Here is a 16,185-nt window from a genome sequence, read left to right as displayed (position 1 = left end):
GCCTCCTCTTCCTTTATCTAATGTTAAAGCTCCACTTGTATTCTCTCTTGATAGACAGTTCTTCTGGAATATTCCATTTGTAGACTGCCTGGCCTTGTACCATTCCATTTTCTGTTGTAAGTGTCAAGTCTCTTCATTAAAATGATGTCCATTGTATACATCTAATTCTATAAAAAGGAGTTCATACTCTTACAGACATAGTGAATGAATCCCAAGCCTGACAGGAGGGTGGTGAGTTCAGGCTGTCCTGTACTGCATAATAAAACAACCTGTGAGAATGGTTAACAACCAATGGCAAAGGGAACTAAGGTTACAGATGCCCAGGGTGATTTCTCCAGATTACCCAGGAGATCCTAGAGTAATCACGAGGACTGTTAAATGTGGAAAAGGGAGGTGAGGGAAGTGGTTTGAGAGTGTTGGAGGATGAGATACTCAGCAGAGCCCTCTGGCTTTGCACCTGAAAGAATGGGGCCCCAAGCCAAGGGCAGCAAGCAGGGACTGCCAGTGAAGAAGACAAGACTGTAGCCTCCTTACTCTCCTGAAGAAAGCAGAACTTGGCCTGTGCCTTTGATTCAGATATGAAAGAAAGGGCTGTGGTGATTTGTTACCACTGCAGAGTGGGCAGGGGGTTCACACTGAGACAGGAGGACTGCCAGGAGCCTGAGTGAGAGAGACCTGTCTCAAAAAACCAGAGCTTAAAACAAAGTTGATATGAGATAAAGCCAAGACTCTTGGTTCTTGACTCTCTGGCTGCTTCAGGCCTACTCTCATCAGGATAGCTAAACACCAGTGACTGACTACACACATGCTTGTGGGGCTTGTTGTTACCCAGGTGGATCCCCTTTCCTATTTCAAAAGAAATTTTAATTTTAAACATTTACTTTTTCAGGTGAGCCTTAGAATCTGCAATGTATTAATGTTGACTGAGGGTTTGGTTGGGGGATGTAGGTAGCATATAGATTCCTGTGGGGGAGCAGATAATAGCATCCTAATCCTGACTCAGTAGGCTACCTCCTCATCCTTGAGTGATGCATAGTCCTTGAATCAATGAGTGAATACAAATTTCATTTTTGTAGCAAAGGAGGATAAATATTCACTTAAGATTTTCAACTTATCTTTGTAAAACTCTACATAGAACTTTGATTTAGAAATATCCTCAATACCAGTGCTGTGTCTATTTTTTATTTATTTTATGTGTATGGTCTGCATTCGAGACTGTACCTTGTGTGTGTGGTACCCTTGAAGGCCAGAAGAGGGCGGTGGATCCTCTGGAACTGGAGTCAGACAGTTTTGAGCCACGATGTGGGAGCTGGAAATAGAATCAGGTCTTCTCTTAACCACTGACCATCTCTCCAGCCCTGTGTCTACTTTCTTAATCCAAATGCAGTTAACTTTAGTTTCTGTATTTCTTTTCTCTGTCACACCAGAGATTTATTGGCATTTTAATTTTTTAAATATTTTAGGGTCTTGAGTGATGGATCGGTGGTTAAGAGTACTCGTTGATCTTGCAGAGGACTCAGATTTGGTTTCTAGCACCCACATGACTGCTTATAACCAACCAGGTTGTAATACCCTCTTCTGATCTTGCCAGGCACCAGACATAAATGCAGTGCACCTAAAGATGCAGCCCAAACATTCATATACATAAAATAAACACTAAAATTTTCCTGGGTATGTTGACTGAATGCCTAGTTTGGGGTTTTGGTTTGTTTTGGTGTTGGTTTTTTGTTTGTTTGTTTGATCTCTCTTGACTTGTAGTAACTACTTTCAGGCTATGAATTTTCCTCTAAGCTCGGCATTGGTTTCATCGACCAGCCCTCCTGCTGCAACCTCTGTGTACAAGGCTTGGAGGTGACTGTCCTTCCTGCTGGATTCTGTGAGTGCCTAGTCTAATGTTCTTCTATTTATCTGCTGCTTGCTATTTCATTCTTTTACTTGCTATATATTTAATAAACTCATTCATTTCAAACCAAAAGCATGGTTACTGTGCTCATTCTCGGTATAGAAGACACACATGTTCAAAAGGAACTTTGAGGGGCTTTTGGCTGGCTCAGTAGGTGAAAGTCCTTGAGTGAAACAGACTACCTGAGTTTGATCCTCAGAGCCAGTGGTGAAAGGAGCAAACCTCTGGGTTGCCAATGAAGTCCTAAGTGAGTGTGTGTGTTGTCAGACTCAGAGAAATGGCAAAGCTTGGGTAGGAATGTGGGCTGTATGAAGAAACCACTGACCAGGGCTTCCTCCAGAATGTTTACAGCCTGAGACTGCTCCCCTACAGCGACCTCCTACTGAGAAGAGCTAACCCCTTCTCCACCATGCTACACATCATAAACTCACTGAATTTCCAGGCTGCATAGAAGGTGCATCAGAGCCAGACCAGCCCACCCCATCCCAGTTTTTTTCTGTCTACCATGTCTTCATTCCTTTGTCACCTCAGACAGATTTCCCAGACCACACTGTGCAGGATGCAGTAAGAACCAATTCCCAAAAGTAGTCCTCTGGCTTTTGCACACATGCTGTGGCACAAGCATGCCTGCACTCACACATGTCACATACACAATAATCAAGAGCTTGTGTTGTATGGCTTAGGAAAACTATCTTAGGTCTGCTCACTAAATCAAGCCCTGGTGCTGAGCTTCACAGGCGTACAGGTATCTCTTCCACTGTGTCGCATTGGTAGATGCGACAATCAAGGTCCCTTGATTGATGCACCTCAAACTCTCTTTGTCCCTTTTGATTGTAGGAGGAAAGCTGTGCCTGTGGCACTCCTGGCTGGGAACTGCCTTGTGATTTTCTTTCCTTCCTGTTTTAGAAGAGTGGGGTTAGTTCTCCCTGTGCCCCCAGGCCCAAGGCAATGAACTGTCTGTCCACAGTTTATTTCTCCTGGTAGGGAGCACACTGAGCTGCATACATCCTAGCTATGGCCTTCTGTGCCTGGAGTATGGACTTGAGATCTGTCAGGCTCACAAGGTGCAAACTGAGGAATTCACTCTCAGGGTTGAGCAAGATCTGCCCTCTCTTTACAGTGCATGGCTCCCTGATTTCTGTCATCCAGGCTCTTAGTCTGACTCACTGCAAGCCCCACCCTGCCAATAGTCACTGTCTGAATGGCTTGACAGAGATCTGGGCCTTATCTCTGTGTTTATCTTCACTCCATCAAGAAGGAAGACCTTCATTTTCATGAAGGAACTCCTATACCTGCTTGAGTTGTAGTATATTCTGGTGTTTCAATCACTTTAAAAAATATTTTAAATTCATTATGTTGTTTTCATGTGTATGTGTCATGTATGTGTGAATGCAGGTGCATTTCCTGGTATTATTATGTGTCCTGTGTGTATGAATGCAGGTTCATTTCCTAGTGTTGTTGTTATGTGTGTGAAAGCAGGAGCATTTCCTAGTGGTGTTATCTTGTGTATTCGAATGCAGGGGCTTGCATTTCCTGGCATGTGTGGAAGTTAGAGGACAGTTCCCAGGAGTCAGTTTTTGCCTTCCATTGTGGATTCCAGGGAGAAAACTCAGGTCTCAGGCAATCACTTTTACCTGCAGAGCCATTTTGCTGGCCCTTCCTTGTTCTCTATTTTTATTTTTATTAAAGAAAATATGATTAATCAGTTGATAGTGCCACTGAGAGGTTTATAAAGGAAATGTGTCATTGCCTCACCCCTCTTCATCTATTCTTTAGAGGCAACCCTTTACAATTTCCTTCAATAGCATATTCCTCTTACAGATTATAGCTAATGAATGCATGACTCTTTGAGGAGATCTTCCAATATGAAAGAAAAAGGCCTAAACAAACAGGAAAATGGGACTTGTAGGAAACAGACTGCAGATCCACAGTAACCTGCAAGAAATGAAGGATACTGTGTCTACACAGATAGATGGCGCTCTTGGGGAAACAGAGCATAAGGAAGTAATCAAATACAGAAACAAGGACATAATTAACTAATTTTCCAAAAGCATGATCAGGGAAGTAGTGAAACCTTCCCCAACAGTAAATTTTACTTGATCAATAATAATTGCAACATCAAATCCTTATTTAACCACAAATTATACTGGGCAAGATGTGATGCCGTGAGCCTGTAAAGTAAACACTGGAGGAGAGGCTGAAGTAGGAAGATGACAAATTTGAGGCCAGCCTGGGCTACTGAGACTCTGTGTCAAACAAAGAGGCATCCTGAAGTACATTAGACCCATCTGGCCAGCCCATGCTCATCCAGCACCTGCTTCTGGGGCCTCTCATTTTTTTTTCCCTCTGTTGGGGTAGTTGTCTGGACATAGGTGGTAGATGCTCAGTGTGCCCTAGGGTTAGCCCTGGTCCCTCATCCACCCCCACACCTGGCTCTTGATTCTGGGGCCTTCGTTTTCATTGAGTGATGGGGAATGTACTGTGAATGTTTATCTTATTGATTGTTAAATAAAATACTGTTTGGCCAATGAGACAGCAAGTAGACGGGACTAGGAGTCAAAGAGGATTCTGGGAAATGTAGTAGAGAAGTGATGATCCAGACAGGAAGTGACATAGCAAGGAGACTCATATTTAAGTGAAAGAGAAACAGGAAGGCTCTCTTTTCCCCTTAGCTCCTGCTCCAATGGCACGATGTGATCCACCAGCAAGGAGGGACGCCAATAAGGGGTCCGATAAGATAAGTCTTATATATAGATTTATGATAGTTAAGAATAAGCTAGTAGATGAGGAATCCTAGTCATTGGCCAAGCAGCATTGAACCTAATACAAGTTTCTGTGTATTCATTTGGGCTTAATTCGGGCAGGCGGCTGGCGTAAAGCTCACACGTGGCGGTGGGGCTCAGCGGCTTTTGGCGTAAAGATTTATCGTAACAACTGAGCTCAGTTTTTATCATTCCATCTACATGATTTAGTTCATCAGTTCTCCATCTGCTTTTTGCCTAATGTAATGATTTCCTTTAAATTTGTTTTTGGGGTGAGGGGGGCTAGAAAGATGGCTCTGCAGTTAGGAGCACTGGCTGTTCTTCTAGAGGACCCAGGTTCAATTCCCAGCACCATGTGGTGACTGTCACTCCATTTTCAGAGAACCTACTGCCCTCTTCTGGCCTCCAAGAGCACTGTATGCACATGATGCACAAACTTATATGTAGGCAAACACCCACACGCATACAAATAAATCTTAAAAATGCTTTTGATATCTATTATCTGTAGTATCCTCATTGTCTTTTTCTTTTTTAATTTTAATGTAATAACTTTGCAGAGATTAGGAAAGAGGATTAAACAAATGCAGTGCTCTGTTTATTTCCAACTAGATGGTCCCTTCTGTTTCTGCCCCTGACACACACACACACACACACACACACACACACACACACACACACACCGGCCCCCGTGATTAATGTCCAATATTCTCTTGCTTACAGCATGGGCCTAGAAAATACTTGATTATTTCATCATCCATCCTTTAAACTAGATTTGCCCTATCTTGAGACAAAAGTGTACCAGGCCTATGTATTCCTACACAAGTATATTTATTCAAGCCACCAAAACATTTCTTACAAAATTTGTCTTGAAAAATTTAAACTTATGGAAATCCCAGTAATGAATGAGTTCTTCTCAATTCTTCCTCACTCAGGAACTGTCTACATTTTGTTGCACTTGCTTGCACTCACTCTCGGGGATCCTGTAACTTTCTGCCCCTCCATTCGTCAACTGGGGAAATTCAGCAGTGATACAGTTGTCTAACAACCATATTCAGATCTCAGTGGTGATTACTGCAAGTTCTTCTGTAAAGACCCAATCAAAGCTCACTCCTTCTGTTTGTTATTTTGTATCTTTGATCACATTAAGGTGAAAGTCTTGTTATTTTGTTCTGGTGATTCTGAAGTCTGTGATGGGTCCTGGCCTGTTGTAGAATCCAGTTCTTCTTTTTCTTTGTTTCCTTTTGTTTTTTAAAGATTTATTTATTTATGATGTATACAGTGTTCTGTCTGCATATATCCATGCAGGCTAGAAGAGGGCACCAGATCTCATTACAGATGGTTGTGAGCCACCATGTGGTTGCTGGGAATTGAACGCAGGACCCCTAGAAGAGCAGTTGGTGCTCTTAACCTCTGAGCCATCTCTCCAGCCCCCCCTCCCAGTTTTTTAATCTACACAGTTAGTGTGAGTTCTTTGCTGTTCATCTTTTCAGAGGGCACAAGGTGTTTCTTAGCTTCAACCATTTGATTAGGTGATGTCTGCAATCTTCTCCACTTCCCAAGAAGAAAGGGACTTCTTTGTAAAGAATATGAGACCCGAGGCTAGGAGATGGCTTTGCAGGTAAAAGTGCTTGTAGAAGAAGCATGAGGATAGGAGTCATCCTTCCAAATCCACGTAAAAAGCTTGATGTAACATCATGCACTGGAAATCCCAGAACTCCTCCAGGAAGCTTGAGGCCAGCCACCCAAATACTCAGAGCAGTAGACACCAGAGGCCCTGTAGCAGTTGGAACGTGAGAACCAACTCCTGAAAGTTGTCCTATGACCTGTACACATGTACACAACCACACACATACAATAAATTACATCAATCACTCAATAAATCTATAGATGTTAATACATGCTTATGTCTGTGTAATGTTCATTGCTCTCTTTCTCCCCTGCCTCTCTCCTCTCTCCTCTCTCTCCTCCCTCTCTTCTCTCCCCCCCCCCTCTGTGTGTGTGTGTGTGTGTGTGTGTGTGTGTGTGTGTGTGTGTGTGTGTGTAGTTTTGTAATTCTGGGAATCAAGCCCAGGGCATCATGCATGCCAGTCAAACACTACCACCCAACCCTGCAAAATAACTTAATTCATCTTAGTCTCAATAGAAGCAAAGCTATTTTAATGTGTGTGGCAGTTAAGTTGGTTATAATATACATCATATAGTTCAGTCCTATCTGAGAAGAGCTAAAGAGCCGTCCATATCTCACTAGTCAATGTATCACAGATAATAAAAACCCAGAGACAGATACTGGGTTTCAAGCTTCAGAAAAGCAAAGCAGCCACACAGTATAGAGTTTTCACCTCTACAAATGCTTGGACCAAAGGGGTAATCATGTCCTCTGATTGCATCTCCTAACTGCACTGCTCCTCAGACTGTCTAGATTGCAAGGAGTTCCTTTCTCTTCCGATTATATTCCTCTCTCCTCCCAGCCATATTACCCCTGTCTCCACCTCCCTAGTGCTGGGATTAAAGGTGTGAGCTCCATTTCTCTTTTAGACTGATTCACTCTCATGTAGTCCAGAGTAACCTTGAACTCACTAAGATCCATCTGCCTCTGTCTCCTGAGTGCTGGGATAAAGGTGTATACCACCACTGCCTGGCCTCTGGCTGTGGCTAGCTTTGCACTCTGAACTTCAGGCAAACTTTGTAAGGTCATAAACAAAATATCACAAGTAAGTGTCATTACTAACTGAATGGCTTAATCCCCGGGAATGTTCTTTCCTGGTGTCCTTAGAGGGTGTTTTTTTGTGGCAGCCATTGTACAAGGGCATTGTATTGTGGATCATTTCCCAGCAAATACAAAGCATCTTGAGGTAGGGAGGGGGCGTCATTTCCTAATCTACACAGGTTCCCATTGGCTTTAGATATGGGGAGTATATCATAATGATCTATCACTTAAGTAAATGGCCATGTTTAAGGCAACAGTTGGGGAATACTAGAGCTACATAAGTAATAGAGAAACAGGTATGGACCTGGGAAGTAGGAAAGCCGAAGCTCCCAGGCAGGACTCTGAGTCTGTAGCAGAAAGCAGACACGCAGGTAGAGAGCTCTGCTTTAGAACATGGAAGATCAATGTGTTCTTAGAAAAATGAATCATAGCAGGTGAAGAGTGGTCAGCTCCAGGACTTGACACTCTAGCTGAGGAGTGTGTTAGGAGTGCTTGCACTGGGATAGCCAGCCATGGGGAAGCTTTGGTGAGACCCTATGAACACTCAGGAAACAAGGGCAGGGGCAGAGCTGGGAGAAAATGCCTTATCCAGGACTGTCTAGTATTGAAAACATTCAGGTGGTTGTCTCTATCCCTCTGTCTCTCTGAGCATTATCTCCATGGTGATGAAACACCAACAGACCAACCCCTTATCTTGTCTCTGAACACCACAGCCATGTTGTGTCTACCGGAACAGACACTGAAGAAGAGAGACAAGGTATCAAAGACATATGTGAACTGGACAGTTGTAAACATGGGACTGGCTGCACCTGTCTCTCCCTCTCCTCTCTCTCCCTCTCTCCTCTATCTCACTTCTTCTTACACACACACACACACACACACACACACACACACACACACACATGCCACAGAGTGACACTACATTTAGCTCATTGTTTCAAAGGCTTGTGTGACTTCCATTCCTTCTCCTGACTTGGATGTGCTTCAGGAGCAGGTTCCAGCCCTTGGGAAAGTGCTGTTCTAAGGTGCTGTATGTGAAGCAGGATGGATTCTCAATAAACACTCCCTATGGAAAGGATAGGGCAGGCCCTAAAGACTGACTCAGGCTTCCCCAGGAAAGAGAACAAAGAACAGCCTGTAGATGGGGTCTTTGCTTCTCATTAGGTTGTCTGTTTTAATGCAATGGAAATAATTCTTAATCTAATCACCTTACTGTAATCAATGTGTAATTTCAAATTCCTGTGCTTGTTAATAGCTTGAACTCCAAGGGTAGGGTATAGACCAGTGGGAGAGCTCTTACCTAGTATGTCAAAGGCCCTGGGTGCAATCTTTAATGCTGCCATAAAAGAAAACAAACAAGCTTGGCTTCCAACCATAGATAGGGGTTGCATAGGGAGTGCCTGTGGACAGAGAAGGTTGACTTAAAGTGTTAATAATAAAATCTCTTATTGGTAGGGCATTTACTGTATGTATGCCAGACATTTGCTACCTGGGTAGCATGCACTTTGTATTAACTTCCCCTAAGGAAGTGTCTTAGTCAGTGTTCTATTGTTGTAAAGAGACACCGTGACTACAGCATCTCTTATAAAGGGAAACATTTAATTGGGGCTGGCTTATAGTTCAGAGATTTAGTCCATTATCATGGCAGGAAGCATGTCAGCATGCAGGCAGACATGGTACTGGAGAGGTAGCTCAGAGTTCTACATCCTACCATCCACCTGCACAAGGTCACTGTCAAAGGCCTGGTACCTCAGAGGCAGGAACAATCCACAAGGTCATCCATCTGGCTTACCTCCTGTCAACACTGAGCAGAGGTGGAAACCCAGTGTTTGCAGCCACCCACCAAGCAGTTGCTACTGGTATTGAGTGCTGTCATTTTGGAGTGGGCTCTTCACAAGCAGCCCTAGGACTAGGTCTACTTATCAAGGTGTACAGTAGCCTGAGGCTGGGTCACATCATTGCCACATACCCATCCCTTGTCTCCAGGGCAAAGGAGTAATTTGAACAATGGGCTTTATTTCCTTCTGATACAATAGGAATGGAAGACATCTAATATCCCAGTGGTCAGCTTCCCAACTGCTCCATGTTCTTCATACCACACACCCTCTTCACAGAACAACAACACAGATAAAAAAGCAGCCCCACGTGACTCTAGAATTTTCAGTATGATACACAATTTTAACTAAAGTCATAGGACATTTCTTCCTTGCCCTCCCAAAAGTCCCCACAGTTCCTAATAACAAAAAATGGTCCGAGGGCAGAGGGAATAAAATCAAAGGAAGTAGATTCCACATCCTGGTGGCATTTATCGCTGCTGCCTGTGGCCCTGTGTTGAGCAGCTGACCTGATGTCCTTACAGCTAAGTCATCGTTCACCTTTAATGGAGTATGTGACTTCGAAAGCCTTTTTGGACTGCAGAGGAGAGAAAATGGTAATGGATAGGGTCATCCCTTATGTTGTCTGTGTTCGTTTTCGATCCTTGCCCTTTCTGATTCCTAGAGTCATAAAGGAACTGAAGGCCAGAGGGATTTGAGGGGCTTCTCCAGATAAGACACCAGAAACCCCAACATTTGAGCAACAGATTGCATTGTCCTGGAAGCAGTATGCTGAAGCATCACTAACTATTGTTTCAAGTTGAGACACTCAGCGATACTGAGCGAGTGCCTGAGCTCCTGGTCTTCAGACAAGTGCATAGCTTTGCTACTCTGAAGAAAGCAGCTGCCCCAAGCCTTTTACACAGCATGACAGTTCTGCTGGTACTGGACTGTGAAGGCTGGCCTGGGAAGGTGCTGCTTACACAACACCAGGAAACACACATCTGTAAACCCTCAGCATGCTCCACTGGGCAGAACGGAGGAGGCTGCTGTGAGTATAAGCTATGTGGACACCATGATTTCTGAAGTCCTACTTGTGGCTAGCTTGTGTTTGTTTGTTTGTTTGTTTGTTTGTTTGTTTGGCTGTTACTGGTTTCCAGAACTGGAAAGGGCTTTTAAAGTCTTCTAGATAGTTTTCTATGCTGAAAACAATTCAACATAATTCTTACTTAGTTCTACTTTTACATTTTAGATGACAATTTTAAAGGGCACTACTGACCTTTTGTAAAATTTCTTGCTACCTGCTAGGCCTGGGGTTCAGTTGCATCCCAGATACTCAGGAGACTAAGGCGGGAGTATCCGGAGCTCAAGGCCTGACCAGACTGTATGTAGTGTGAGCCCCAGGCCAATGTAGGCCACTTAGTAAAATACTGTTTCAAAATAAAGCTGTGGAAAGAGTGCCGGGGAGTAGCTCAGGGACAAGCACTTTCCTGGGCTTTATGACTCTCTGGGTTCAATCCTTGGTGTAACAAATAAAAGGTTGCTATATGAATCAGTGTAGTCTGCTGACAGATCTTTCGGTCTCATCTCTGTGAGAACTTTGTTCCCTACCATAGATACCATAAATGTACTGGTTGTTTTTCTAGATGCTGTGAAATGCCTGACAGAAGCAATCAAAGGAAGGATCTGTTTTGAGTCATAGTTGGAGGGGACACAGCCTGGGGTGACAGGGAAGGCATGGCAGCAGACATATAGGACATTCATATGGTGTCCCAAATCAAGAAGCAGAGAATGGTGACTGATGCTGCTTGGCTTTCTCTCTCTCTTCATCCTGCCCAGGACCCCACATTTAAGATGGGGCATCTCACCTCAATTAACCTACTCTAGACACATTCACAGATGTGCCCAGAGGTTTGCCTCTGTGGTCATTCTAAACTCCATCAAGCTCAATCAATTCAGATTGATCATCATAGCAGGCCAGAACCCCAAGGTCCCTTTTCTGTCTGCTTGATGCAAGGGGATGAGTTGAGCCTTTCGTGGGGCTGTTCTGTGATTTTGGTGAGAAAAGGGAGAGGCTCTCCCTCTACCCCTTGCTTGGCTTGAGTCCAGTTATCTGACACTGTCCCCCTACTCCCACCTTTGGACCACTGGGGTGGACCGTGGTTAGAATTGAGCTAATGGTTTCTCCATGGAAAGCAATTTGACTATTTGAGGGCTTACAGTCACATTCTCAGACCCTTTGGCATCTTTATGTAGACACTTGGGCTTGCACCTAGGAAGCCATGCTGGTGACTCTTCACTCAGAACTACTTTTTGTGGTGGGTTGCAGAGGGGCCAATGATTCCCTGTCAACTCAGACCACTCTTGCAGTCAGAGGTATGGTTCCTAACAGAAGCAAACTGAGTTTGGGACCCCAGTATTTCCCTCGAATTCTAGGGTTTGTCTTCTAGGGCTTGTGCTCATGTATTCCATAATCACATTTCTCAAATATTAAGCAGTATCTATAGATTGCAGAGCAATTGATTACCAGCGTGTGAGCCTCAGATCTACTGTTGTAGGGCAGCCCAAAGCCTACCAAGGTGACTTGCCTTCCTCTGCACATCTGGGGTTCTATGTATTGGTGAGCTCAAATGTTATAGTAACCTGGAAAGTAATCAGCAAATGGCCTTTGATGGCTTAGTGGGGGGTTTTCTTCTGTTCTCAAATAACAAGCTTAAATGTCACAAGAAATATACATATACAGAAAATACATGGATTCAGCATGGCTAACAAGGTTGAATTACATCCAGTACTTGAGTTGTCTGAGCTTTGCTGGCCTTTAATTAGAGGATGAGGATTGGAGGCTCATTAGCCAATGTCCCCCTTCCAGAATGGTGCAGCTCATACACTACTAGCCCCCCATCCTCAAGCTGTCCCTAATCCATTGCATTGGACTTTTATGAACCCAGATGTGGTCTTGTAACCTTTCTCAACACAAAAGGAAACCCATGGGACTGGCCACTTAAGAGAAACTTACACTGCAGCTCCATTTCAGGTAGCTTCATCTAAGAAAATATCAGTGTCCTCCTCTTTCCTCAGTTATACAGACTCGTGCCCAGAGAGCTGCACTGTGTGTGTGTCATAGCTTGGGCATTACTGTCAACATGGCTGATGTTGCTATTCACAACCCAGACTTACAGCATATGTTGTAGGAGCCACAAGAGTGAAAAGGGTCCAAAGTCTCATGCAAATTCAACTTCCAGACACAATAAACTGTTACAGACACTGGCTTTCAGTCAATGCATAAAGACACCATTAGTTTGGAGAACTGAGTGCATGGAGTCTTTTAGTTGAAGTTTCAAAAAAAGTCTTTTTGGTTGGAAATGAAATATGTTTTTTCAGATTGTGTTTTAATACCTCAGGACATGAAACCCAAGGCTCTGTATTATGTGTTTTTATTCACAACTGAACCAACAGTGAAACCATTAATTGAGTACTTACTGTTTGCTGGTTGCTATGATCATTATTTTCAATGTGACTTGTATATATATTCATTTGTGAGAGTTGCAATAAATAAATAAATAAATAAATAAATAAATAAATAACGTCATGAACTGAGTGACCTCAGCCACAGGTAGTGATCTCTCACAGTAGTGGAGGTTAAAAAGTTTGGTCTCGCTGGGCATTGGTGGCACACGCCTTTAATCCCAGCACTTGGGAAACAGAGGCAGGCAGATCTCTGTGAGTTCGAGGCCAGCCTGGTCTCCAGAGCAAGTGCCAGGATAGGCTCCAATGCTACACAGAGAAACCCTGTCTCGAAAAAAAAAAAAAAAGTTTGATCTCTGAAGGTCTAACTTCTTGGCTTGCAGATGGCTCTGTCCCCAGGGTCCTGCAGTGTGTCCAGGTCTTCCTAAGGACATCAGTTGGTTAGGTCAGGATCCACGGTGAGGGTCTCACTTGAGTCTAAACACCTTCTGAAAGACCTGGGCTTTAGACTGTCACCACTTGAAGTAATGTGTGACTTCAACACCTGAGACAGGGGTGAGGGTTGGGGGAGCCCACAACGCGGGGGGGGGTTGCAGGGAGGGACAGGGGGGCATGCTTCAGCCCACAATAACATTGATGCCTTATAAGTTTTATAATGAGTTTATTGCCACTTTAGAAAAACAGAAATAGAGATTGCTCAAGGCGAACAATGAGCCTGGTGAGTCTAGCACACTTGCACATGCTCAGAGTTTCATAGTCACAAAGTGTGTCACAAATAACATTTGTTTTATGGAGTGAGTTTTTAAGAGACATATTCAGGCTTCTAGATTGCTTTCAAGAGAGATGCCTGTGTTGAACACGTTTGGTAAGCTCACTTCTTGGGCCCTCGAGTTTCTTGTCTATGAGAGTTCTAATAGGACCTGCCTTATAGGACTGTTCAGTGGGGACTCTGGGGTAGCTCACATAAATGCTTAAAACCATGGTTACATGTGGTAGGTACCCAATATTATTGGTCACTATTAGTGTGTGTGTGTGTGTGTGTGTGTGTGTGTGTGTGTGTGTGTGTGTGTTTTGTCATGAGAAGGATGCAATTTTAGATGCAACCAAATGATGGTTAGCATTCCATATTAGCATCTGCAAGTGTCATCGGCTGCTTCTGTGGACCCATATATTATCACAGTTTTAAATGTTATCATTTCAGTGCGCTGTGTCATTTTACATTGGCATCATGTCAGAGGCCAGTGTAGTATGTCAAAAGGTTTTAATTCCTTGGCTGGGTGTCATAAATGTGGCACAGCACTGTGAATCAGACCAACAGTGTCTGAGTATAACATATGTTGGGCATGCAAGTGGCTTTTTCTTGGAGTTAGGTGACATGATAGCTGTTGTGGCTGCCAATTTTTTTTTCTCAAACTCCTAAAAGACCATAAAAAATGATAATTATGCCCCTAAAACCAGTTTCCAAATGTTCTTGGTCACCATGGAATGGAGGAATGGCCATGCAGTCATTTGTTGGTCTGAGCCCCAAATTAGGCAAGCAGAATGCTGGGGGAGAGCATCTTAGAGCTCCAGAGCTGTGCAAGCAAGCACACACTGGCAAGCAGCCTTCAGTGCTCTTGGTTTTCTATTCCATTTTGTTTTTAAACTTTTTTTTAATTTAAAAAACTTATTCATGCAATATATTTTGACTCTATTTTTTCTTTCTTTCTCCCAAATCCTCCTCACACCCCTACCTACACAACTTTCAAGTTATTTTTTTCCAAGTTCTTTAAAACAAACAAAACCAAAATGGTAACAACAACAAAACAATAAGAAGCATACTCGAAAACAAAAATTGAAATAAACAAGCAAGAGACTGATAAGACAAAAAAAAATACACAAAGCAAAATGAGACAAAAAGTCTAGAAAAATACCTTTGAGTTCATTTTGTGTTGGCCAGCTACTCCTGGACATGGGGCCTGCCCTGAGGCATGGTTAAGGTACTTACTCAGTGAGACTTCACTGAAGGAAACTCATTTTCCCTTTGCTCTAGAGTATCACTTGCAGACAGCCTCTTGGTTATCGATGTGAGCCTGTGTCAACTACCCCCTCCCAGGGCTGGTACCCCCCCCCATTGATCCTATGCAGGGTTTGTGCATGCTTGCACAGCCTCTGTGAGCCATTCTTCTGTTCTTGAGAACAAACTGGAGGCAAATCAGATGAACTAGAGACAATTAAAGATGCTTCATCTTTAGTTAGCTAGTGGACTATTGTTTTTCTTATGCCAACAAAAATAAACAATCTAACAAATAAGTTATTTTGACCAATGGGCCAATTTTATATTTCCTTATCACAATTTACTTTGAGTAGACCCTGATAGAAATATAGAACTTTCAGGCCAGGTGTGATAGCACATACCTTAATCCCAGCACTCGGGAGGGACGGAGGGAGGGGCAGGTGGATCTCTGTGAGTTTGTGGCCAACCTGGATGACATGATGAGTTTTAGGACAGACAGGGCTACATAGAGAAACCCTGTCTCAAGAAAAAAACAAAACAAACAACAACAAAACAAAAACCCAGAACTTTCATAAAGGCATGGAAGGGTGTTCTATTCTTATTCATGGAGCTCTGACTGGAAGATATGAACTTGCCATAGTAACTTTCTTACTTCCTGGTACTTTGCAGGCATTGTCATTTCTAGGGCGACAGATTCTAGGTAGTTCCTGGTGGCCTACTGAGAGTTCAACTGGATAAGGGGATGGGGAGTCAGGGAATGCCGTGTGGACAGCTTAGGCTAAGTACAGGAATGGTGGGGAGAAGCCAAGCGTGTTATTTATTTATTTATTTATTTATTTATTTATTTATTTATTTATTTGCTATGCTGGGGATTAAACCCAAGGCCTGTATATGTTAGACAAACTCTCTCCTACTGAGTTATGTTCCCAACCCTCATGGAATTGTCTTAATTGTCTGCCTTTCGTCTCTCACTCAGAAATTAGAGATTCATCACAGCCTATTTAACAACACATTTCACCTAACTCTCACAGACCACATAGCTGGACCATATTTTTTGTGGTAGTTCTACAAATGAGGATAAAAGCACTTAGAGGAACGAAGCATAAAGAAGAAACGAATGGATACTTCTGTTATTACTGCCATCAAATGGTTGAGTTCCTGCTCACAGGGAGCACTGGAATTTGCTGGCTTTCCTTGGCTGCTGCTGAGCATCCAGGCAAGTGTTGAAACAGGCCTCATTCAAGTGATGGCTGGGGAGAGGTGACCAGGCCCTTCTGCATTGGGTCCCAGCATTCAGTGATATCCTGAGGCTCTCCTGAGGGTCATGTCTCACATAATGGAGTGTCACCATGGTCATTGGCATGTTGGTGGGCACATAACAACACCACTGTGGTTCTGCAGCCCCCGAGGCACATTTAACAAGCCCCTTAAGATGGTTGTGCCCCAAATTAGAGTCACCAGTAGGGAGCCACACTTGAGGAACTGCTTTAATTACTGTAATTGATGTGGGAAGACCCACCCTGAAAATGTGGGTGGCA

At 43.5% G+C, this 16,185-nt stretch overlaps 1 long non-coding RNA gene across 2 annotated transcripts in view; it reads left to right on the top strand.

Annotated features, from left to right (window-relative positions):
* LOC103159710 overlaps window positions 1-16,185 on the top strand; it is a 73,843-nt gene that overhangs the window by 22,334 nt on the left and 35,324 nt on the right. For both annotated transcript variants that reach the window (XR_003483388.2, XR_004769254.1), the window contains 3 exons: window positions 55-116; window positions 1,772-1,876; window positions 9,872-10,237. This is a non-coding gene — a long non-coding RNA (uncharacterized LOC103159710). The remainder of the gene's footprint in view (window positions 1-54; window positions 117-1,771; window positions 1,877-9,871; window positions 10,238-16,185) is intronic.

Source organism: Cricetulus griseus, chromosome 3 (assembly GCF_003668045.3).
Source record: "Cricetulus griseus strain 17A/GY chromosome 3, alternate assembly CriGri-PICRH-1.0, whole genome shotgun sequence".
Taxonomy (NCBI): Eukaryota; Metazoa; Chordata; class Mammalia; order Rodentia; family Cricetidae; genus Cricetulus; species Cricetulus griseus.
This window is presented reverse-complemented; position numbering and strand designations above follow the sequence as displayed.